Source organism: Gracilinanus agilis, chromosome 1 (assembly GCF_016433145.1).
Source record: "Gracilinanus agilis isolate LMUSP501 chromosome 1, AgileGrace, whole genome shotgun sequence".
Classification (NCBI taxonomy): domain Eukaryota; kingdom Metazoa; phylum Chordata; class Mammalia; order Didelphimorphia; family Didelphidae; genus Gracilinanus; species Gracilinanus agilis.
Genome location: NC_058130.1, coordinates 614,271,080 through 614,280,989, shown reverse-complemented (window position 1 = coordinate 614,280,989; position 9,910 = coordinate 614,271,080). Strand labels below are relative to the sequence as shown.

Sequence of the window (9,910 nt, the reverse complement as noted above, 5' to 3'; positions counted from 1 at the left end):
GCCTAATTGAAGAATATGTTTTCCTTTGTCTTGAAGGGAAACGTGCTCTTAATTTCCCCAAAAGTGTTTTATAAATTTTTTCTAGAGACAATCTGCCTCTGGAGAAAATTTACTTTATTCTGTGGTACCATATGAAAAGATAGCAAACAAAAATATGCATCTGGTTGGTCATCTGCTACCAGTGCCTTTCTTTCATGAAATACAATTTTATTGTATCTTTTATTTTTATAACACTAAAATTTTCTGTAGTCCTCCTAAAAAGCCCCTTGTGAGATGGGTTTTCTTTGTAAAAACGAAGAAGATAAAAATGGCAATTATTATGCTAAAATTTTTTTTGTCATTATATGCAAACTTCCACATCTCTGGCACTCTTGTTTTTACAAAGGCCTGGGAGAAGGTATCTTCTCTTATCTCTGCTTTGGGGCCAACCTTGTTCCTTGTAATTTTGTTAACATTAATTTTGGATTACCAATGCATTGTTTTTTTTTTAACCCTTACCTTCTGTCTTAGAATCAGTACTAAATATTGGTTCCAAGGCAATGGAGGTTAAATGACTTGCCCAGGGTCACACATCTAGAAAGTATCTGAGGTCACATATGAAACTAGGACCTCCCATTTCCAGATCTGGCTCTAGCCACTGAGCCACCTCACTGTTCCTACCAATGCATTTCAAAGGCTTAATAGAAAATGTATAGTAATTAGAGGGAGGACTCTGAAGCATGATATGAAATCATAAAAGATGTGCTCCCTAAACAGATAAATCCCCAGCCTTTTGATACTTACTTTTGCTTCAAACCACTCTCTTTTTCAAGATTTTTGCCATTCTTCAAGTTACACCAGGAAAGCAAAACAAAACTCAATTAGATTCAAATCTGGCCTCAGACACTTCCCAGCTGTGTGACCCTGGGTAAGTCACTTGACCCCCATTGCCTACCCTTACCACTCTTCCACCTGTGAGTCAATGCACAGAAGTTAAGGGTTTAAAATAAAAAAAAAAACTCAATTAGATGCTAATCTATCTTAAATACTTACTAATGTCTGCTTCAGAAATGAGGGTATTCCCTGGGTTGCAAGTTATTTTGTAGGTGGCGAGGCAGCTGGGGCCAGCTCCTCAGCAGCTATTGCCAGTGGGAGGCAGGTACCAGGGAAGCAGGAGGCAGGTGGACCAACATTAGGTATAGTGTTAATATGGGAAACCTCAAATCCCAAATAACCAAATCTAAAGGCTTATCCATGCTATTCTAGTTTCAAGGACTTCCATAATTAAAGTCAACAAAGTTCAGTGGCAGGACAAAAGTCAAGCTGACTGGCCATGACTTGGGATGCAGTGGATGACCATGGTATCTTCGATGTCCAAGCTCTAAGCGGTCCACAGTGCCTCCTTCAGCTGCCTTTATAATGGCTATTGGAATGAATTATTTTTGTCCTCCTATTCCACTGGGGGAAGTCTCCAAATGCTTGGGGTAGACATCCCCCTAACTTACCAAGCCTGTTGATTACCCTCAATTTGGCTTAGTCCATCTACTGAAGAGGTTTTTGGGGTTTGGCTGCTTTTTATAGCTTCCTGGAGCTACATGTGAGGGTTGGAAGACAGGTGAACACCAACAGTGGATAAGCAGTCCTAAAAATGGCTTGGCAAGCCCTCACACTGGAGATGTTATAACGTCCTGCTTCTGAGTAGAGTTTCTCTTTTCTCCTTCACTTTGACCACAAATATTTTTCTGTTCTACTCCCTCAATTAAACAAACGTTTACTAAGGATCTATATCCAGGGGATAGGATAAGAACTAGACTTATGATTTTACTTATAAAGAAAACTCTAGGTTAAGGATATTCTCTCTACTGATACAATTCAGCATTTATTCTGAAGCTTATCATCTTAGGGTTAAGCTGAAGACAATGAGAGACTAAATGATGCTTTCAATATTCACACCTGGTGTGTGTCAGAGACAGGACACGAATCTAGCTCTTCCTAGAGAGGTCAGCTCTCCATCACCCACTGGTATTACAAAGACAAAAACTAAACAAGTCCCTGACCCTAAGGAGTTTACAGTCTCTTGTGTACGAATGTGTGTGCATGTACATATGGGTAATTTATGTAAATAATTATGATGCAAAGTATAATATAATTAAGCACCCAATATGAAATATTTGAAGAGAGAGCTTCAAATAAATGGGGCTAGGGCGTGTGTGGTAGGTCCAAGGGAAGCTTCCTAGAGGAGAGGACAGCTGGGTGGAGTTTTTAAAGGAGAGAAAAATTTAATTAGACGGAAACTATACAGGGAGTCCATCCTAGACCAAGAAGATGGCCTATACAAAAAAATACAAAGAAGGAGTGGGAGGCCCAAGCTGGAAGAATCATGAGTACTAAAATTTCATTGGAGATTGGAATAAAATATAATTTTATTTATTTAAAAAATAAAATTGGGAAAAAACATAATAACCCATTTATATGGTACTCTAAAGCTGATAAGTACTTTCCATGCAATAATGTAAGCTATGTTTAGAAGGACAGGTTGAAGTCAAGATTTGGAATGTCTTGAATTCCAGACAAAGTCGTTTTTATTTTATTGGTGATGGAGAACCACTAAAGGTTTTAAAATAGCAGTATTATTATGGTCAGACCTCTGCATGGGGGATAATGAATGGATCGGAAGGGAAAGGACTAGGGACAGGGAGACCAGCTAGTATGATATTAGAATCATCAAAGTCAGAAAAGAGGAGGGCCTTAGCTAGGCTATTTGCAAAAGTTATAGAACAGAAGATATAGAGGTGAAAGATATTATGTAGGTGGAAGCCTAGCCTAGAGATGTATAGAGTGTTCAGGGAAGACTAATACTTCTGGTGTGAGGACTTGCTGAGCCCTTTTCAAGGCTGTTTTCTTCCTTTCAAGTCCATCTACAACCTAACTCTCACCTGTGGCTCCAAGAAGTTATTGTATGCATAGCAGCTACAGCTGGTAAACCACCTCAGCACGTGGACAAAACCAGATTGCAGGTAACCCACAGGGCTCAAACCCATCAGTGAGCTGGGAAGGTGGGGTATGTACGCCAGGCATGTGAAGCTATCCTCTGGCAGAAGGGGTTGCTAATATTCTCTATCTCTTGCTTAGTCTTGAATTCTTTCCTTTCCCACAGATCTGGCAGGAATACTAGTCTATGTCCATCTAATTTACTTATAATTTCCCTCTTTATATTTAAGTCATTTATTTACCTATTTTGAATTTATCTTGGTATAGGGTGTAAGATGATGACCTAAACCTAATTTTTGCCATGCTATTTTCCAATTTTTCCAGCAGTTTTTGTCAAATAGTGGGTTCTTGTCCCAAAAGCTGGGATCTTTGGGTTTATTGAACACTGCTGAGGTCATTTACCTCAAGACTATTCCACTGATCCCCCTTCTATCTTAGCCAGTACCATTTTGTTTTGATGATCACTGCTTTATAGTACAGTTTGATATCTGGTGCTGCTAGACCTCCATTCTTCATACTTTTTTCACTCATTCCCTTGCTATTCTTGATCTATTGTTCTTCCAGAAGAACTTTGTAATACTTTTTTCTAATTCTATAAAAAAGTTTTTTTTGTAGTTTGATAGGTATGGCACTGAATAAGCAAATTAACTTAGACAGGATTGTCATTTTTATTATGTTATACTGTCCTAACTATGAGCAATTAATGTTTTCCAATTGTTTAGATCTAATTTTATTTGTTTGAAAAGTGTTTTGTAATTGTGCTCATATAATTCCTGTGTTTGTCTTGGCAAATAGATTACCAAATATTTTATATTGTCTAGATCAGTGATGGGCAAACTACCGCAGGCCAGATGTGGCCCCCTGAAATGTTCTATCCAGCTGTGCCTCATTATTCCTAATCTGATGAATACAATGAGTAGGATACAATTCAATGAAACCTCGGAAAGAGTTGACTTAGAAACAGACTCACAGATGAACATTTCCTTTCCTTTGGCCCCCTCTTTAAAAAGTTTGCCCATTACTGGTTTAGAGTGATTTTTAAATGGATCTCCTTGTACAGTGGACATGCTAATCTTCTCTGTTTCATTCCAATTTTAGTATATGTGCTGCTGAAACGAGTATCTGGCTAGTCTTTAGTGCCTTCATAACATTACTTGCCTGATTTCAACAAATAAGTGGAACTTTGGGAAACTAAGGCTGTGTAATGAGTTTTCTAGTGGGATTTAGATCTGGGGGAAGTCATCTTTTGGCCTTAGGATTTAGACCTAGGGATGGGATTTCTGGTTCAAATGGTATAGACATTAGAATTATTTTAAAAATCCAAATTGCTTTTTAAGTTGGAAAGTCAATTCACAGTTCTACCAATAGCATATCAGTGTGCCTGCCTGTCTTCCATCATTCCCTCAAACATTTAAATCTTTTGTTATCCAAATTTTTCTTACTTTTATTGACTTGTAGCAGTCTTTCATATCACATGAAGAACAACTTGTTTTTATCTTGTGACCACTTATCTATCTAATTAATCTATCTAATTATTTAGCTAAACGGAGGAAAATCATCATCATTTTCATCGTCATCATCAAAAAGTATCTACTGAGAACCTTCTGTCTCAGCATCACAGAATCACTGGGTTAGAAGTCCAACCTACATCTGAAAAGGAAACTTCTTTGCAAGATACCCAATGAATGGTTGACCAACCTCTACTTGAACACATTCTACACAAAAGGAACTCACTACCTTCCAAGACAGCCCATTATACTTCTTTTTGGAATTTTCAGAAAGTTAGTTACATTGAGGTAAAATCTGCCACACTGAAATCCACTAACTTCCTAGTTCTGTCTTCTAAGGTCAAACAACAAGGCTTTTTAATCTTTCCATATTTCCATATTCCATATTCTCTTTCCATTCTTCAAGCATTAAAAGACAAATGTCATATCCTTCTCCTTCCCTAAAATTTCTTTTTAAAGTCACAACATCCTTACTTCATGGTCACTAGCCTCTTCACCATCTCAGATAGTTCCAACTTGAAATCCTCCAGTTTGTTGATGTCCTTTTTGAAACATGGAATCTAGAACAGATTAGGTTTGGTCTGAACAGGACAAAGCAAAGGAAGACCATCATATCCTTCTAGGCACTTTTTTCCTTTTTAATGCAGCCTAATGTAGCAATAGCTTTTTTTGGCTACCAAGTCATATTGCAGACTTGCAGTGAATTTGGGATCTCCCTAAAACTCCTCAGTCCTTTTTAGTCTAAACTATTTTCTAATTATATACCTATTCTCATTCTATATTTGTGCAGCTAATGAAAAATAAAAGTTTTAAATTTTTTGCATTTTCCAAGGCTATAATTTCCTGATAACCACAACCTTCTGTCTGTTGTTGAACCTTCCCTGGAAACAAAGAAAGTTACAAATCAAAACCAAACAACAAAGAGACCACATCTGCAAGTATACACATTTCTCCATGAAGAGTTGAGAAATGTGTTTTACAAATTTGTTTTCTGGAATCAAGATTGGCAATGACGAAAAATCTGAATTCAACTTTTACTCTTTTTTTGTCTGTATTGTTTTGTTGTATATATTGTTGACTTGGTTCTGTCTATTTCACTCTGGATCAGTTCATACAAATCTTCCCAATGTTTTTCTAAATCCTTCAGCATTCTGTTACCTTCCTTTGCCACAGGTTTTTCATTCTTTCTCCAAATAATGAACACTCACTTTTATTTTTATAATTTTTTGATACCATAAAAAGAACTCCCATAAATGGTTTGGTGAATATGGGCCCTTTCTTTATGTCTTTGATCTATTTGGAAGGTCAGTATATCAATAACCATAAAGACTATGGGCAGTTTAAGGACTTTTTTTGCTAAATGTCCTTCCATTTGCTTCTTATGTTGTCGGTGGGAAGAGAGTATGAGGAACATAAGGTTGGGAGTCCACCATCTAGTCCCAGCTTTTATGTTGGGTAGATAGAGAAGGCTTCTCTACTGTTGGGCACAAATGGCAGCTCTTTTGCTCTCATGTCCTACTTTCTCTAAAAACAAATCTTGAGAAGTGGGTATGGCTTCCAAGAAATTTCTGCCCAACCTTCGGCAATAGCTGATGGTTTGTTCCTCAAAACACAGAGAAGCTGGAGGGTGTAGTAGACAGTTAATTTGAAACATCATAGGAGTTCTGTTCAGATACTTGGGCCAGTAAATAACTGGTGTTACTGTCATAAATCATAGATTTAAAGCTGAAAGGGAACTTAGGGCCCACCCAGTTCAAATTCTTCATTTTACAGATCAAAAAACTGAAGTCCACAGAGGATAAATGACTTGCACAAAGTTTCACAGTGGAATTTGAATCCAAGTCTTTTGATTTTTGATTTAATATTTTTTCCAATGTATATATGAGGCTTGAATTCATGCTTGACTCACCCCATATAACCTTATCTTAAGTAGTTGGGCAATGAGACACCTGTAGATAATATCCTGAATACAAATCAATCACTCAGCTTCTCATCTCTAAATTCTCCACCCCTTTCACATCCTTTGGTGTCCTGAGACTTGGAATCTGTGATAGATGTGAGCCTCCTTTGGAGTCCCTCTTTTTTTTCCCCCTCTGGAGCCACAAAGTTTAATCACTTATAGTTTTGAACTCTGAGAATGGGGGTTGCCTTTCTCCTTTCTTCATATCACCAGCACCCAACAGAATGCCTGGCATTTAGCAGGTGCTTCATAAATGTTCATTGGCCAGCTGATTAAGACTCCAGAGGTGGCAAATGGAATTTATGGAGTAGCATGGAAAATAGCATGAGAAGAAAATACTGTCCTCCAGGGGCAGAGCGATTATAGAAAGGCATTTCTGGGAAAATGAAGACATACTATGTTGCTTTACAGGACTGCTTAAGATCAGTTCTGCTTTGAAAACTTTGAGAGCTAGCATGATGTGGTGGAAAGAGCTCTGAGTCTTAGGAAGCCTGCATTCCTTTTCCTGTCTTTGATACTTAGAACTTAGTAGCTACGTAATCATGGGCAAGTCTCCTTCTCAGAACCTCAGCTTCCTCCTTTGTAAAATGATGATAATAACACCGATACTACCACCCTTACTAGGTTGTGTGTCCTTTTAGTGTGTGTTGTTTTTATTTTTAGTTTTAGGGGCAAGAGAGTTCATTCCTGATGCCACCTTGAAGGGGCTTTCAGTGGTGGCACTTATAATAACTAACCTTTATATAGATCTTCAAACTTTGCAAAACATTTCATATCTCATTTGATCTTGACAATTCAGTGAAGTAGGTACTATTGTTACAGTTATTTGATGATTGAGGAAACTGAGGCACAGACCATTTAAAAGACTTGCCCAGAATCATATAGTTAGTGAATATGTGATGCTAGTTTTGAACCATGGTTTTCCAGATTTGAGGGTTAGCGCACTATCCATGACGTAATGTGCCTCTATCCTAGATTGCAAGTCTCCCAAATTTTGTCATGAAGCCACAAGATGGGTCACTGGGAGCCCAGAGACCGCCAGAACTATTGCTTCTTGGTCCCTTTATATCTATGACTAGAGGGAAAGAGCTAGTGTGGGTGTTCAGCTCTCCAATGCAACTGTCATTTTCTTATTTCACTTTTGGTATCTGTAGAAAAATGAATGAAAAATTAAAAATGTTCACACAAGTACAGGTAAGAATGGCATCACATGCTCTCAAATAATATAATACAATCCTATTTGGCTCTGCCACATTCTTTTCATCTTTAGATTTCAAAGAGCATGAATGATCCAGAATATTACAATATTAAAAAGCTAAATATTTATTATACATATAAAAGATAAGGATATTTTAAAATTGCAAAATTGTGCATTAATTTTCTAAAAAGATATCGTAAGGCAAAAGTTTGATCCCTTTCAGGTTTTTATTGAATGTTGGGCTGAATCATAGAATTAAAAGTCCTGAGAGTTAGAAAAGACTTCAATGGATAAATAGCCTAACATATCCCACAGAAGAATCTTTTTTGCAATATGACCAACAAGTGGTCATCTAGGCTTTGTTTGAAGGCATCTTGCGAGGGAGAACTCTCTAGCTCCTGAGCCAACACATTCTATTTTTTATTTCATCTAATTGTTAGGAGTTCATTCATTCATTTATTCATCTCACAAGCATCTTTTAAACACCTACAATGTGTTAGATGCTAGGGGCTGTGTGTAATAAGTGCTGAGGAGAGAGTACAAAGACAAAAATAAAAAAGTAGCTCCTGAGGTAGCTAGGTCACTCGGTGAACCAGGCCTAGGAATGGAAGGTCCTGGGTTCAAATCTAGCCACAGACACTTCTTAGCTGTGTGACCCTGGGCAAGTCACTTAGTCCCTATTGTCTAGCCCTTACCGCTATTCTGCCTTGGAACCAATACATAATATTGATTCTCAGATGAAAAGTGAGGGTTTGGGAGCATCTGGGTAGCTCAGTGTATTGAGAACCAGGCCTAGAGGCGGGAGGTCCTAGGTTCAAATCTGACCTCAGACACTTCCTAGTGTGTGACCCTGGACAAGTCACTTGACCCCTATTGTCTAGCCCTTACCACTCTTCTGCCTTGGAACTAATACACAGTATTGACTCCAAGATGGAAGGTAAGGGTTTAAAAAAAAAAGTGAGGGTTTAAAAAAATAGTTGCTTCCCTCAAGGACTTGACTCTGAAGAAATTTTTCTCTCTTTACATCAAACCTAAATTTGTTTCTTTACAACTTGTTCTCTCTTTTGAGGTCAATCAGAACAAGTCTAGTCCTTTTTCCATAAGACAGCCCTTCAAGGACTTGATAGAGGGCAGCTTTTTTGCTTACTACATATTTTATAATAATATTTAATATAATTATGTTGATATTTTAATAATTTTGTTTATTTTTCTAATGCAAAAGTCAAAGGCATTTTCCATCCAACTCTCCCCATATAGTGGAAATCAGAGGAGCTTATAATTATAAATAAATTTTCGATCTAATTCATTAGGATTATGCTTTGTTCTAGAAGGTCTACAATTTTTCATACAATATGGTCCTGGTGCCATGTGTTGCCTACTGGACATAACTGACATTTGAATCAAAGTACATGATGAAATGAGGAAAAGAAATCCTTTTCTCCCAGTAGTTATTACCATACAAACCCTGACAGTCATTATACAGGGCACTCACATGAAATAAATGAGAAAAAGACTCAGTAATTTAGATGAAAATTAATCATCCTCAAAATAGGAGATGGAAAATGTTTTAGACAGAGATATTGGGACTATCTAAGATATGAGGAAGGATGTGAAGAGGCATTTAAGTTATGGGATGGAAGAGGAATGAATAAAAATATAACTTTCTGTGCTCTGAGAGCCACCCTTTATTCAATTATCCTGTTCTTGGGATACCACATTACATATTAATTGCAAGTGAAGCCACCTGCTTTTGGAGAGCAGAAGACCTCAGAACCAGAGTCCATGTACTGTGAATTCTTGGTGGTCTTCATAGCTGAGTCTAGCCCTGAAGATCTAAGGTGGGGTGATGGCATATCACTTAACTGCCTTTGGGCAGTTGCCTCAGTGGACATGAGTTAGGCAGTTAGCTAAAAGTCATCAAATATTTATTTAAAAAAACCTACTATGTGCCAAGCACTAGGCTAAGCACTCATTGGTGATCTGAGCGATGGCTCAGGTAGAAAAGAAACTATAGTGGGGTCAAACAAGGGCGGGAACAAACACCAAAAAGGGAACCCTCACCTTTCTTATAACTGGAGCTCAGGAAAGATTCCACTCATTCACTCCCCCAGAGGTGTAAATGAATTGCAAATTAAATTCTACAGTATATTGAGGCTTCTAAAGTATCAAAAGCAGCATAGGGAGATAAAGGAGCTTACACAAGCATCTATACATCATTGTAATATGAAAATAGTTGCCAACAGCACAGTAAGTCTAGAAAGGTATGCTGGGAAG

The 9,910-nt window shown here is 37.7% G+C and overlaps 1 non-coding gene across 1 annotated transcript; it reads right to left on the bottom strand.

Moving 5' to 3' along the window:
• Positions 1–3,986: 3,986 nt before the first annotated feature.
• Positions 3,987–4,092, bottom strand: LOC123232749. The gene has a single exon (XR_006505262.1). It is a non-coding gene; the product is annotated as a U6 spliceosomal RNA (small nuclear RNA).
• Positions 4,093–9,910: the final 5,818 nt, after the last annotated feature.